Consider the following 15,979-nt stretch of genomic DNA (forward strand, 5'->3'; position numbering starts at 1 on the left):
TAACGCTATCAAGTGCGCACGAGGGGGCTGGGGGGTAAGTTGGCATGCATCTTGATCTCTGGCGCATCTTGGGTGTGACTGATCATCGCTGTAAGTAAGCACAGCTGTGCGCATATGCAGCCACACATCCTGCTTTGGAGGTAGTTTGCTGCGTGTGAAAGAGTGGGCGTGCATGGCACTTTGTAAGCTGTCTTCACACGCGTTAAGTATTGGAGGTTGCATAATCTCGAGTTTCGATAAACCGTTGGAGTGAGATGCACACGAAGCATTCGCTCCCTACTGCCGGCGCTTTTCCTGATAGCATCGTCCCAGTGCGGGCAATGCTATCAGCCGGGGGAGCGGAGTGCACGTGAAAGCGTGGTCGGCTTCGCTTAATTCATGCTGCTGATGTGAAGATATCGAGGACGTGGCACGAAACAATATCATTCGTCACAGACTCCTACATTTATCAAAATGAATTGTTTTCTCATTCAAATTTGCTTTTTACGGCCCGATAATTCGAAAAATTCTGCGGCCCCTTTCAGTGTAAGAAACAGATCGGCAACAGTACTTATTCGCATAAAAGGTTGAATTTCGATACAACTAAATTTCTATAAAATGAAGCAAATTGCCGATTTTACTGACTTCGATATATTGAGGATTAACTGTGTAGGACATGATAGCGGGGAAAGTTAGCTTTTTGTTGAACAAAAAGTTCAAAGCTTGCTCGCTGCGTCCTTTCCTGAAAAGAGGACAATCAGGTAGTTTGGGGAATGAAGCTCATGCCATAAAATCTTACTTAATTTTAGCTGCGATGCTAGCCACCCACTTGCCTTGATGGCAGCCGCTAAAAAATATATGGTGTTGTACGAACATTCAGTTAGGGAAAGCAAACAATCTGAGATTTAACTGTACTTACATCAAAACATGGGACCTTCTAAACATTGTGAGCAGTGCTCTCTTAATACAAATAATGTAATAACTAAAGCAAGGTTTATGAACACAGCACCTCAACCTGAAGTTCGCTGCTTCTGTGATTTGAACCACCAGTCTTCAAGGAGCACAAGATGGGCTACAATGTACTTCTAATAGAGCTTTAAGTAGGGGTGAGCAGGTATTCGGCTTTCGAATTGGAATTCAATAATAACTGATCGAATAATCTGATCCGACTTTCATATTTACGAATAACGTAAATACGAAAGTATGACGAATATCAAGAACGCTGCCAATATTGTGACAAGGATAGGGTAGCTTCCGCTTCGTCTGCTTGTTCCCATGGTCATGCGGTCACGCGCGTAGGTACTGAAACTATGCCATTTTCTACCATGTTCCAGCGCGTGATCATGCTCTGCGATCCGCTTTTTCTGCCTTGGTATTCGTATAGCATTGAATTATACCGCTAGTCATGTGTCCTTATGCACAGCGCGCAAAATCTTGCGCTGCGCGAAACGAAACAGCTTGCGCGCAACGCTGCTAGCGGAATCGCTCATCACCGGGACAAAAAGAAAGAAAAAAAAAAAAAAAAAAGGGAAAAGAAAAGGAGCGAGAAAAAATAAAGTGAAGGCGGGGGCCCGTGACGTGTGTCATGCAATCCTCGAGGTCCGGCATGAGAGAACGCAGGGAAAGAATTTCGCTTGCGAAGGCTAGACGGGGCGAGTGGAGAGGGAGTGTCGCTATGCAGTGGAGCCTGCCTGCTGAAATCATGGGCTCACGGCACTGAAATATTTCTATCTCAGCTATTATTGAGCCGACATGAAAAATTTTTGTGGCGGGATGCTCCCTAGAGGACGCGTAACAACTTCCAGCGTATGACCAAAATCTGCTATGGGGCCTGGTGCGGGGCCCTTTAATGCACACTACTCTAACAAGTCCTGCTTCTAAGTGGCATCTTCTTCACTATCATATTCATGCAAATCCTGCATGTCAGAAGTTTGGTCATCTGAAGAAAATCCTGCATGCCTGAAGCAATTTGCTACGGCACTTCCCGTCATGCCTCCAGGCACCAGCAATGAGGTGAATAGAACTAACCATGTCCACCTTGTATTCTTTCTCCTGACTCATGCATACCAGAATCTTCTGCAGGAGGCTCTTGCGGAAGCGGGATTTGAAGGCTTGTATAGCTCCTTGATCCATGGGCTGTAACAGTGCTGTGGTATTAGCTGGTACGAACTCTAACTGAATTGACTTCAGTCCTGTTACGGTTCCATGTCCAGGGCAGTTGTCAACAAGGAAAAGAACTTTCCTTTTCTGCCGCAAAAATCGCGCCCCATCAATGTGAAGCCACTTGCTAAAGAGAGCCTGCGTCATCCACACTTTTGTGTTTGACTCGTAAATGATGTGCAAGGTTGCTATTCCCTTAAAACAGGTTTTTTTTTTTCTACTTTCTTATCACCAGCAATTTCAGTTTGTTGCTGCCCGACATGCTGGTGCATACGAGAACAGTTACCCTCTCTTTGCCAAGTTTGCCACCCATGCATCGCTCACCTTTAAAAGTGAGAGATTTCGGTGGCAGGAGCCTAAAAAATAGCGCCTTTTCATCCACACTGTAGATGTCATTGGTCATGAAATGACTTAAGATCTCCGGAAGCCGCCGTGCCCGCCCGCCATGGCATGTGAAATGGCGCGGTAAACGAGGCCATTTCTCTCTTTGGACCTTGTCAACCAGCCCTCGCTGCACAAGAAATCTTTTATTCCGAGCTGAAGAACAAATTCTTCTGCCTTGGCACGTCCACTGATGGGGATGTTTTGGCTCCGAGCTCTGCTCAACCACAACACCAGGCACTTTTCTGGTTCTCCATTGTCGCAGAGACATAGGCTGTTCCTTCAACACCCGAATCGCGAATTTTGGAAGGCATCACGTAACTTCTTTGTCATGCAGACTACTTGTCAAGCTGCTTTTTGGAACCCTGTGTTTCGTTGCAAGTGCCGACTTTGTGTAACACCGACTTTCGAAGTCGACAGTAATATCCACCTCTTTTTCTAAAGTAAGCACACGGTGTCCACGCTTCTGTGCCCCCGTTGAAACAGTGGAGGCTAGGCCTTGTAACTTCACCGACGTTCACCAGCCACCGAAGTGAGAAGACGCCAACGTGGCAATGAAGCAGAGAATAGGGCCACCCGGGCATGATCGAGACTTGTGAAGATAGGGGCTAGGCCTTGTAACTTCGCCGACTTGCACCGGCCACACCAAAATGATGATGAAGGAAACCGACCACTTGGAGGCGGTTGTTCCATTTAAGCGGCAATTCCGTTTAAGCGTGCGAGGAGGAAAGTGCAGAAGGAGCAGAGGAGAGACTACTTGCACATGCGCAAAGTTGCCGGCGGCTAAGTCTCATCTGCACTTCCGAAGGGGAGCCAGGATCGCATGAAGTGGGGAGGGCTACGTTGCTGCTGTGATCAGCCCAGTACCAGTATGTGTGACGGGAATCACTGGTCCTGCAAGGGGCGATGGTGAGTGGCTATGAGTAAGGCTTGATGCGACGCTCCTTTGGGTGTTGTCACTGCTGACACTGGTGGCACGATTTCGCCGCGAAGAAGAGTCGCTCTTGCTGTTAGTGGAACCGAAGCGAGCAAAGAAAACCGTACAGCACGCAAGACGGGCTTTGCGGTGATGATGGCTACGATATGGTGTCAAAGTAGCGCGCGTCGTCTGCGTGGAAACAAAGCGCTGCATGAGCTGCATGGCAACTGCTGTGAATTACACCCACGCACTGCCTCTCGTGGTCTTCCGATTAGTGAGGCAGTCACGCCACATTTCACTCCGTTTGCAATGTGCCACACGAGACAGATTGTCCGCACCAGCTACACTGCTCACAGCGTTCTCTTCCAAATATAAACAGTGTGCCCTATAATCATAAAATATTGACACGCGAAATAAAAACACGTATAGAGCTGTGCTCAAATTCCACATTAGGGAGCATTGTAATCGTCAGTGAACAGTTATGGATGGTGCTGTAGTACCCTGTGATCCTTTCATGCTTCCACTCCATATATTCGCGATGTTATGGTGATGCAGCCCATTCGGTACGACTCCCGCTTTTTTGAGACAAGCAATTTTGATGGCTGAGAAGCTGGAAAAGTCTGCCGCAGCTTGGTGGCTTGACGTTGAGTAGGCGATTCATGGATGGCAGGGCCAGCGGAAGGCCTTCTTTAAATGTGAGGCCGATCGGAAGGGCTCTGTAGACCTTGTTGTAGCCTGGCATGACCTCCCAAACGAAATGGTTGAGCGGTCTTCAAATGAGTAATCAATCTAAAACGAGCTCGAAGGCAAGAAAGATGACTTGATTCTCAGGCTATCACTTTCAGACATAGTTTCGCTTCCGTGAGAGACTGCCTGTCTTGGCACTGAACCCTTCGAAATATACGGTCGAGAATGCTCTTGGCGAAGGTAGTGAGTTGGGCACTCTGCCAGAAACACTGTCATGAACGCATTCGGTACCAAGTCAGGCGAAATTTCACGATAGTAATTGCCACAGAATACCGACCAAAGAAAGCTCTGCCTCCTCCTCAGACGACGATAAGTGAAGAGAACTCTTTTCTGAATTGTGCTTTCTTGAATAAAGATACCGTATGTTTTTTCGTGCACGTCACGTTACAGTGTAGTAAATACGTAAGCTATAGAGCGGTATGAGCCTTTGATAAGAAGATGAAGTGCAGGAACATGGGTACAGTAGAAAAGGAGAATGAAGTTAGAATAAAGGTAGACAAGATGGACGCCAATTCCACAGGAATGCTTTATGTCTATTGTGTCCTTTAACTAGGAACGCTACATTATTTTGGCGCAGCCGACAATCGACTCCAACATGTGGGTGACATGTTCCTTGAGGCGACCTCCGCAGAGCAGATCATCTTTTCGAGATGCCAAGCTCAAGATGAACCAGCGGTGGAACTACCTCACGAACTCAACTCGGCAGAACTCGTGAACCTGGTTTTAGAGAAGGCTTCCATCAACACTGCTGAACTATGTCGGAAGCGTGCTGTGAAAGTGAACTTGCGTCTGGCGATCTTCGATGAATTAATTCAATCGATGCGTCGAAAGGACTCTGGATCACTGTCTTCGATGGAAGAGGTCAGCCTCGTTTTGAAAGCTCTTCAGCTACAGGAAGAATAGATTGTGCAACAAAACCAACCAGTGACATCGCTTATAAACTCTCTAAACGCTGAGAAGCCAGTGACTAAATTTGTAGAACCCGATGCACTCGACGGCATGTCTGAGTCCAGAAAGTTGGCTTGAATTCTATGAATATGCCGCTGGGAAGAACAACTGGCACTCTAATGAGGACAAGATTACTAACATGTGTAGTCAATTAAGAGGTGTTGCACGGAAGTGGTACGATCTGCACATTATTGAAGAAGCTGGCAATTCTTGGAACCAGTGGAAGAAAAAAATTCTTGACATTCTGAAGCAACCCAGTACAAAGTTGGGACGCCATGCTTAATTTCAAATTCAAGCAAGGCTCTCTCGTCGAGTATTTGTTTGATAAACGCTGCGTTTTAAAGCTGGCCGAGCATATGCTTCCTTCTTCTGCCGTAGTAGCACTAATAATGCACGGACTGCACGCGGAAGTCCTGAAGCAAGTGCAAGTACGATCACCTAAAACTATGGACGGGCTCTTGCAGTGCCATCAGGGCATACCATCTACTTCAGAAGAAAATATAATCGCCAACTCAAGCAGTCGCTTCAGACGGCCCAGCACGGATTGGTCAAGCCGTAATCAGCGAGAATCGACCCTGTCCCCCTACTTTCGGATGCTCAAGAGTTTCAGATGACAAAAAACTAATAAACAAGGGTGATCAGTCTGACCCGATGACCACAATTGAGATTGTTTATTTAACTTGCTCTAGCCTACTTCATCTTCCTGTCAGAGTGGGAAACAGACATATAATGGCTTTGGTTGACAGCGGTGTCTCTGTGTCTATAATAAATGCCAAGCTGGTAGATGCAAGTCACATAGTGGAAGAGCACTACGGGTGCAAGGTTGCGATGGAAAAGTGACAATGCATAATCAGTAGGCCTCAGTAAACATCGAGTTCCAAGGTCATGAAATAGAGAGTGAAGTACTGGTGATAGAGGGTGTGACTTACGACTTTCTGCTATCCAGACCAGATATAAAGAAACTAAAAAATCAATGTATACTGGGACGATGTGGTTTTAGTGGAAGGACTATCAAGGGAAGAGACACAGCAGGGTAGAAAAGATAACCTACAAGTTGTCAAGTGCGCAGAGGATATTGCAACGACCTACCCTGAACTGGTATGCATAGGAAGCTATTCACAAGCGATGAAGTCACACAAGGTACCTTTCGAACTAACTGACAATACAGTCATCCGAAAACGTCATAACATGTCACGAGAGGGCAAGATATGGTTGAAGAAAGAATTGCAGGAGATGCTAGACGCCGATATAATCCGACCTTCGGTGTCACCCTTCACCTCTCCCATAACAATTGCGCCGAAGGAAGATGGAACTTTCAGACTGTGCACAGATTACAGGGCTCTCAATCACCAGACAGAACTTATACCATTGCCCATGCCGAAGATAGACACGATTATAGATGAGACAGGTGGTTGCCAAAATTTTTCACGTATTGACTTGTGCAAAGGTTTCTGGCAGATCCCGCTAACTGAAGAAACAAAAACGTACACTGCTTTTATCACGCCCTTCGATCTGTGCGAGTATAACCGGCTTCCTTTCGGCTGGAAAAACTCGCCAGCATGGTTGCAGAAGATTATGAACAAAGTCCTGAAGCCTTTCCTAGGTGTCTTTTGTAACGTGTACATAGACGATATTATCGTCTTCTCCAAAACAGAGGCTGAGCATCAGGAACAACTGTCTCGGGTATTAAATGCCTTGAGCTTGGCACACCTCAAGGTTAATTTTAAGAAAAGTGCATTCTTTAAAGAAAAGTTGTGTTTCTTGGAAGAGTAGTTGATGGGACTACCAAAAGCACGAAACAAGAGTACGTCGAGAGGATATCCCAACTGGTAAAACCATATGACGTCCACTCATTGCGTGTGCTTTGGGGATTACGGGACATTTCAGACCTTTCATAAAGGACTTTGCCATAAAAACAAGATGCCTCGCGCGCCTAACGCAGAAAGAAGTTCCATTTGAGTGGGTTGATGAATGTGAGAGAGTCTACCATGATCTGGGGCACAGAATCTCTGCTGACCTTATTCTACGCATACCAGATTTCACTTTACCCTTTAGTGAATACCGATGCCTCACACTACAGAACAGGTGCAGTCTTGTACCAGAAAGGTCCACAAGCATCCGGCCAAGAAACGCAACACGTAGTAGGTTACTACAGCTACACCCTCAAGCCATCTGAAGTCAACTACACCACTATTGAAAAGGAAGCTCTTGCAGTTCAGTACTTCCGTAGGTACCTAGAAGGTGCAAAGTTTACTTTGTTCACCGATCACCAGGTCCTCACTCATCTCTTGAATATGACCCAACCTAATGGATGCATCGCCAGATGGGTGAACTACTTGCAGCAGTTCAATTTCGCGATCTCCTACAGACCTGGGACCCCTTTTGACTGATGCAGATGCATTGTCTAGACTGATAATACAGGCCAACAAAGAACAATCGGAAGAGATCAATGAAGTAAAATTGTGGGAAGGCACTGAACAATTGATTTTTACGGAAGGTCGCTACCAAGTCCCGCCAACGCTGGTTTCCAAGGTGCTTTACAGTTGAACCCCTTTATAAGAGACACGTACTGGTGAGCAGTTTATGTCTCTTATATGAGAGGTCTCTTATAAGCAAGGTACCAAGTTCTCATTTTCTAACCAGCCCTTGTATCGATGTTGGCAACATACAATTAAAACAAGCACAAAAGCAGGCTATAACCTGTTGAAAAAAAGGTTTATTATATGATATTTGTTGTTAAGCTTTGTTAGTAGTGAAATAGTTCTCAAGCTTGGTTTGCTTCATGGCTGCATTGACAGTGTTCTTCAGCACAGCTTCTTCCAGCTTGGTGACAAGGCTGAGAGATCCTTCACGGTCACTGGTCCAAAGCTGTATGTGTTGACGAACTCGGCTAAGTACTGTCATTACCTCCCCAGAAGTCATTGGTGCTGCACAATCACTTTCGTTGTCAGACACATCTGTGGCACTGTCTTCACTTTCCTCATCTTCCTGCACCATCCTGATTATGTTTTCATCACAGAGGTCTTCTGTAACAGCAAGATTGTCATCTGCTTCAACAAAGCCCTGAAATGTGCCCGACTCATTAAAGTTCCTCTGAATGATTGGCCAAGATTCTGGCTCCTCATCTACAGATCCAGAGTCTTCATCTGCAATGTCTTCGTCTGTGTCTTCCTGCTGCAGATTAAAACCTGCTTTACGGAAGCACCCTCTCACAGTGCTGCTCTTAATGTCGTTCCAGGAGCCAAATAGCATTTCAATTGCTGTCCTCAAGTTGATCGCTGTTTCCCGCTTCTGCAGCATATCAAACAGCAGCCGCTGAACAAGCCGTTCTCTGTATTTTGCTTTAACAGCTCTAATGACCCCTTGATCCAGAGGTTGTAGCAAAGACGTGCAGCCGGGTGGAAAATAGCTCAGCTCAACAGCTTTCAATGGTGGGGTTTTCATGTGTGCCGCACAGCTGTCTAGAAACATGAGAATTTTTGTTTTTCATTGCCATCTTCTGATCAAAACTAGTCAGCCATTTGTTGAAAATCTCAGCTGTCATCCACGCAGCCTTATTTGCAGTGTACTCTACATTCATTGAGTAGTTCTTTAGGCAGCGTGGTTTTTTGGACTTGCCAATAACCAGAATTTTTTCTTTTTCAGTTCCGTCCATATTAGTACAGAACATGGCTGTAATACGATCTTTTGACTTTTTACCTCCACTGCAATCTTGACCAGCAAGGCAAAACGTCTTTCCAGGGAGCATTTTGAAAAATATACCCGACTCATCCAGGTTGAAGACATCGCAAGCCTTCCTTCCTCTCAGCAATGTTGGCAATGTCTCGTCTTTCCACTGCCTTACGGCATTTTCGTCGGCAGCTTTGCTTTCGCCGCAAACAGCTTTGTAGCTAATTCCATGCCTACGCTTGAAGCGGTCGAACCATCCTTGACTGGCCTCAAACTCAATGCCAAGGCCAAACGCAAGCTGCCTGGCTCTGGCTTGAACTAAGGGTCCGCTGAGCGGTATGTTCTTGCTCCGCGCATCCTGTATCCACAGAAGAAGCGCTTTTTCTAAGGCAGGATGAGACGACTTACGCAGTTTCGATCTGCTTGCTCCGGTTGGCGCTTCTTTTAGCAGCTTCTCTCGTTGGGTCCAAATCCCGCCGACCGTCTTTCTGGACAACCCAAATTTTCTGGCGGCGTCAGCTTGCTTCATTCCACACTTTATGTCCGCAATGATGTCCAACTTTTTTGCGACGGTCAGGAAAGTGCGGCGCTTGACGGAGCTGTTCTCCATACTGATGCGGTGACAGCGAGGCAACAGCTGTCCACGTCGATGAAGCACGTGAAGATCAGTTGCACGTGGATCAGTCGGACAACAGCATGGAGAAGGAAAATTGGAACAATAGGGCGATGACGATAGCGATTCGGCTATACACTGTGGGCAGGGTTGATCGAGTTACCTGCGGGCTTGCCGGGCGAAGCAAAACTAGAAATTATAACGAAACTAAATAAAAAAATATACACGGATGTATAAATGGTGCAAATGATGGGTAAAATAGACTATTTCTAAAAACGTAGCCTTTGAGATTTGTTGCTCTGACCGTTGTCGTCCATAACGACAACCGGCTTGTTTTTATTTTGACTTGGCTATTGTCTCGCTTTCAGCTGATTCTAGCCCGCTCAAGCCGACCTCGGAATATGAAACTCCTGTCTCCGCCGCTTCGGTGGCAGTAGAGTTACTATATATGGCTCCCGCAGGGCCACATAGAGTAATTTTAGGTGGCAGAAGCAATTACCGCCATCTATTAGACGAGTGGGAAAACAAAACTCGCTCTTTTATGACCTCAGAGATTCGCACGCGTCGGCGCGCATATCTTGGAGGTCATAGCTTTTTTTTTTTTTTTTTTTTTATTCTTCTCGCAACTACGCTCCCCTCGTCACTCCCTTATCTTCCACGCTTTCCGGTCTCTCCGCGCGCGCCGGCCACCATGTCGGCGGCTTGAAGTTGAGTTGTCACCGAGCGATGCCGAGAGTTTGCCCCGCTCAAGTGACCACGCGTGGTCGCCGCTCGTACCTCTGGGCGCGGAAAAACCAGACAGACGTTGAGGCCTTGTTTTTAAAAGCGGGCCCGCTTAACGGGACCAAGCGCCGCTGGCCTTCGGTCTTGTCATGTCACAGCCGATTCGTTGCTCGCGCACCGGGAGCGTGCTTGCATGTCCTCCTCGTCGTCTTTTATGGTCGGCTCACTGTGGCGCATAGTTGCCCGCTACGTAACCTTGGTGGTAAGCTTGAAGTGCTTCTCTGTGAAGCATTCCCATTGCATCACTTTAACCGTTTCTTTTTTTTTTTTTTTTGCTTCCACAACGGACGTAACTGCAGTCAGTGGCCGACGGCACCTGATGTAAACCTCGAATGTCTGTTACAAGCGAGGTTATTGACCAAAATTTACGGACAACTTGTCCTTTACAACCGACTGTCTTCTATATGCGGTGTCTCTTACAAAAGAGGTCCAGTTAATGGGAGAGATAGGGCGGCCAACCATGTGTGCGAATAGTGTCCATTATACCCGATTGTCCGTTATATCCGTGCCTCTTATAACGGGATTCAACTGTATTTGTACCACGACAGCCCAGAATCTAGAGGACACGACGGATTTTGGCGCATATACAACAAGCTAGTCAAGGGATTTACGTGGCCTCACATGAAAGAAAGACGTCAATCAATAAGTTTGTTCATGCCACATTTGTCAAGTACACAAAGTGAAATATAAGCAGCCTACAGACGCCATGATAATACGTTGCCACTCGCACATGCCTTTTGAAGTTATACACCTGGATTTCGCCGAGCTAAATAAGAAACGAGAAGGAGTCTGAAAAACGCAAGCTTTTCTTCTGGCCATAGATGAATGCACCAGGATGGTCGTGGCGCAGGCAGGAAAAGAAGATGTGAATAGTGTCATCGCCCTCCTCGAACAGGATATGTTTAGGCCAACCGAGACGATCGTATGTGACAACGGTCCAGCATTCAAGAGTGAAAAACTAGCAAGATGGGCTCGAGACCACAATATATATATCAATCAAATTCTGTGCGCCATATCATCCCGCGGCGAATGGGCTTGCAGAACGTGCTATAGTTTCCCTGGTGAATGGAAATGCTCTTTAGAAGCAGCTGTAAGACGTCACAATCGCTCCTACACCAATGGCTTGGGATGCAGCCCACAGTTCGCTTCTTCAGGAGAAACCCCTATTCTTCCAGCGGACGACCGTGAGCTGGGGCTGTTAGAAAATCTCAATATCGTCGAGGAGAGGAAACAAAAATCGCAGGAGGAGAGGTACCGTAAACGAATGAAAAAAAATTTAGACAAGACACATTGCTTGGATATCCCAGACATTCAAGTCACCGACCTCATTCTAGTTAGGAAAGGAATGAGAATCCAGTGCCAAATTTTATGGTCTTTACTCTGTGACAAAGACAGCCACTCAGAAAGGAATATTGAAGACTGTGTGGTACATTGGTGAACGTGGCTCAGTTGAATGTGCTTCTATTGGAAACATTTTCAAGTATTACCCCAGGAGGGGTTAGCTAAAGAAACCTGGAAGGGTGAAGCAGTATGAGCCTTCGAATAGAAGATGAAGAAGCGCAGGCACCTGTGCACAGGAGAAGAGAATGAAGTTAGAATAAAGGTAGACAAGATGGACGCCAGTTTCAGAGCAATGCTTTACGTTTATTGCGTCCTTTAACTAAGAACGCTGCAAGCTATAATAAATTATAACGCCTCTTTGGTTGTGAATGAAAACAGGATCCTCACCATCCTCTCAAGCACATCCAATTTGATGCTAGAGTGACCATAGTTGATGCGCACGCCAGCCATGTTCATCTACCATACGTGTTGTGAATTCAAAAGCATTAATGTCCAATTGAAAGCTGCTGAGTTATGAACTCCTTGCAGGCAAGCGAGTGCGTTTTGATTTGGCCTAATCGAGGCGCAGCTTGAACACAGGCGAAAGCTTGCGCACATAACACAGACTTCAGAGAGTGAGAGCGAGGGTGATTTGGCATCGCACTGATGCCTTCTCCCTTTACACAATACCTGCTGTGCTACTGCGGCAGCAGGCGTTCCTTTTTGCCCGCTCTGCTCTGTCAAGGTGTGCTCAAGCCGTAGCGTCGCAGCCTATGGCAACTCCATTGAGGCGCACTTGTGATGTGGCGTCACAGCCAATCTGAACTTAGGGGTACCATTTCACTGCTACAGATGCCAGATGCCATTTCATACTTTCACATTAAAAAAGAAAAAAAGAAAAGAAAAAGAAAGAAAGAAAGGAATTTGGAAGGAATGTGGTTTGACCTTGAAGACACTGTGAAGCACAACAAGCCCGCTCGTCAACCATCTCAAGAGCAAGCATCATGCACAATACTGCGAGTTTAAGTCATCCCAGGAAAGAAAGAAGCCTAGAGATCTAGGCCAGCGAACTTTGCTGACTCTGAGTAAAGGGCAAGGTCAGCAGTCAGAGAGTGCAAAAAAGCAAACGACGATGTTTATCATGCATATGACAATTTTCATTGCATATAGCTGCCAAATACAAGTCTCATTCAAGACGTAGACACAATGTTGAGTCGGTACAGCTGAAAGATGCCGTCTTAGTTGAAATGGCAACGTTGGAAACTGGTGTGAGCCGTCTTTCACCAAGTGAGTGGAATGTTGCAGAAGGCATGGTAGAGGCCCTGCATCCCAATTAAGATGTGAATGAAGATCTTAGTGGCCAGAAGTATGGAACCCTATCATTGGTTGTGCCACTTTTTTATGGAACGGAGCAAATGCCCAAGAGACACTGCCATTGAAATTGAACCAACTGTGCTTACCAAGAAACCGCTAAAAATTCACAGATGATTACGATAATCCCTAATGCAAAGCATGTACCACTCCTCACATACGTTTCCTGGTAAACATTACTGTTGAGCAAGCTGCCGCGGCGACGGCAGCTTGACTGTAGCATACAGAGCAGGGAGTAACATAACTACACTTCTGTACGTAAAAGAAGAACCCTTCTAGCAAATGATTTGTGTTATGACAGTGCTATGGGAAGGCCACGTATAGTGAGAACTCCTGAAGAGCAGCCTGCATTCGAGGCAGCGGATTTCTCTTCTCTCTGGTCCACTCTTTGTAGGTGTACAAAGTAACGGCGAAAGCCAAGTTGCAGGCTGTTGAAACGTCTTATGCTAATAATTAGGTAAAGTGCATGTGAACGTCGCCACGTGAATAATTTCAACATACGTCACAATGGGCAATCATTCTAATTGTCTACAGTTTCACGGTCCAATCCCCTTCATAGCGTGGATTGGAGAGCATTTTTTTGTAAAAATTAAATAGCATTGGACAAGTAGCATTTACTTTTGTGTTATAATGCAATACAATAATGACTTTATAAAGAGTAGATGAGTACTAGTGACAAAATTTAAATGAGGAGTGCCTTTGGCAGTGGGAAAGTACTTCAACGTCCGCAGGGAGTCTCTCGTGTCCTGCAGTTACCATATTTACACGATTGTAAGTCGACCACTTTTTTAAAATTTGAAAGTCTGAAGTTGAGGGGTCGACTTAAGATCGAAACCAAAACATGGCCCCGCCAAACAAGTGAGACCAACGGGAGCTACAACGTAGTTACAATTTTATGTTTGCTCTATGGCCCTACCCATATCTTTTCGCTATCCCACGTGTTTGTTCGCTTTTTGGAAGGGTTTTTTAACATTTTTGAGTTTTACAGTGCACGCAACACTCATGGGGAGGGTGTCGATAGTTGATGAAAGTGCCGCTGTTCCCATTTGCGGCGGCACCCTCAGACCGGCGGCGCTTGCGGGGAGTATCGGTAGTTCATGGAAGAGCATACACCGCTCGCGAATTTCTCTTTCTCTGTTGAAAGGCATTGGTATTGGTTTGACGCGTTCCACTTGGCTGCCGGCTACGTGCTACATCTATGCTTCCCCAGTCGTCATGAGTGCTCCAGGCCCACTAATCGTTCGGCACTCGCTCACAGCAGCGTTCAAGAGGGCTGCCATCCTTTACGCCGAAGAAACAAACTACTGGGCAGTGGGCCGCAATTTCAATGTTTCTGAACGGGTGGCACGAAAGTGGCGACTGCAGCAAAGCGAAATTTTCACCTGTGACGGCAAGTGAGAAATTTCCCACGTGCCGAACTCTGGACGCTTTCTGGAGCTGTAGGCTAAGCTTGCGGCGTACGTCGCTGAAATGCGTGATCGGTCCCTGCCAGTGAAGTGCGACATCATGAAACAAGCCCGGACCTTCGCATTTTAAGGACCTGCTCCACCGTGAGTACAACGAGTGGCTGGCGGCAGAAGACCGCGAAATTACGCCAACCGGACCTGTCAAAAGTGCCTCCCTGATGGCTGCGTGTGGTTGGGTGCATTAGGCATGGGCTGCTGTTCTACAATATGTCGTGGTGCGGTCGTTTGCCAAATGTGAAATTTCGCTGGACGACGACGCGCTGTGGGACCGCAGCAACGATGACGATGGCAGCACTAGTGAAGATGAGTAGTCCAGTGAGCATGTCGGCTACTAATAAATTTTCGTTGTCGAACGTGCCCTCGGGTATGCTTTTTTTTTTCCTGTCACGCGATATGGGGGGTCGGCTTACAATCGTGTAAATACGGTACCTCAATTTCTAGATTACTAAGCCTTTGTTCGCGAAGATATTGATGCCTTAGAGATTCTTGAGCACTAATCTATCACTTCAGCTTGGCTTAATTTTTGCCTTTAGTGTCCCTTTCATTCTATTGGATTGAAATTTTATCAATAAAATATATTTTCCAGCTCTTCATGTACGAACTGAGTTATCAGTGCTGTCATACTAGCCTATTTACTTGTATAATGATTGCACTCTCATAATGATCACAGCCTGAACTTGCCATAGCAATATGTCATGTGCCAAGTCTAGCTGATGATTATCGTGCTTACCATCTGTCGAATGCTACACGAACGATTCTTTAAGACATGCCAAGCGGTCTGCGCACACCAGATTCTTAAGCAGATGCCCCATTTCATTCTTTTCATCACTTTCTGCACTTCCAAGGGAAGAAAAATCTACAAACAAACTTGCCTTGGTTTTATTATTTGTAGGGTTTATAATGGTTGTGGTCCACATTAACAATAACAACAACGAAAAAGGCACCTTTCGATTCCTCTCATCTGCACTCTTGGGCAAGCAACAGACCGAGCGGTAACGACAGAAGCCACGTTTACATTCATAGGTTAGAAGTGTACCCTATTCATATTGTTAAGTAGGAAGACACCGACGAAAAGCTATTTACAAGTATATTTACAAGGCAATACGCCGCAGTTGGCCAAGAGGCAACAGCCCGCACTAGCTTCCAATCGTCGTCGTTGTCTTCTTACTGCTCGGCTCTTCGTCATTGGAAATACTATCCCGTAGCAATATGCTGGTGCCTGTAACACAGCTAAGATATTCACCTAGCAGAAACATGCCGTATTAGGATCGTATTGAAGACAAATGCCGCAGTTTCCACAATAGTTTTCGCCATGTGTTTCTGTCGCTGGTGGCTGAGCACTCCTATCTGTTTCTGTCCCCTCAAAATGGACATGACTACGTTATTGCTGCAAACTTGCTGATATTGACGATATTATTCATTAATGCCGTCGAAGAAACTGTACCCATGCACCTAATGTACTCATGAGAAAAAAAAATTGCATTTGGCGCGTTCGGCTTGCTTCGTCGGCTGCCACTGTTGTTTTGATGTCCCTCACTACCGGCGGCAGCCCGCTGCTTGTTGACCCGTTGTCATCCCGCAGCAAATGCGGGACAACAACATGCACGGCACCCACCAGCTCAA

At 46.2% G+C, this 15,979-nt stretch overlaps 1 protein-coding gene across 1 annotated transcript in view; it reads right to left on the reverse strand.

The window, feature by feature from the left end:
- The window catches only part of Ubc10 (ubiquitin conjugating enzyme 10), a 40,211-nt gene that overhangs the window by 8,114 nt on the left and 16,118 nt on the right, over positions 1–15,979 (reverse strand). The window lies entirely within an intron of this gene.

This window comes from Dermacentor andersoni, chromosome 3 (genome assembly GCF_023375885.2).
Source record: "Dermacentor andersoni chromosome 3, qqDerAnde1_hic_scaffold, whole genome shotgun sequence".
Lineage (NCBI taxonomy): Eukaryota > Metazoa > Arthropoda > Arachnida > Ixodida > Ixodidae > Dermacentor > Dermacentor andersoni.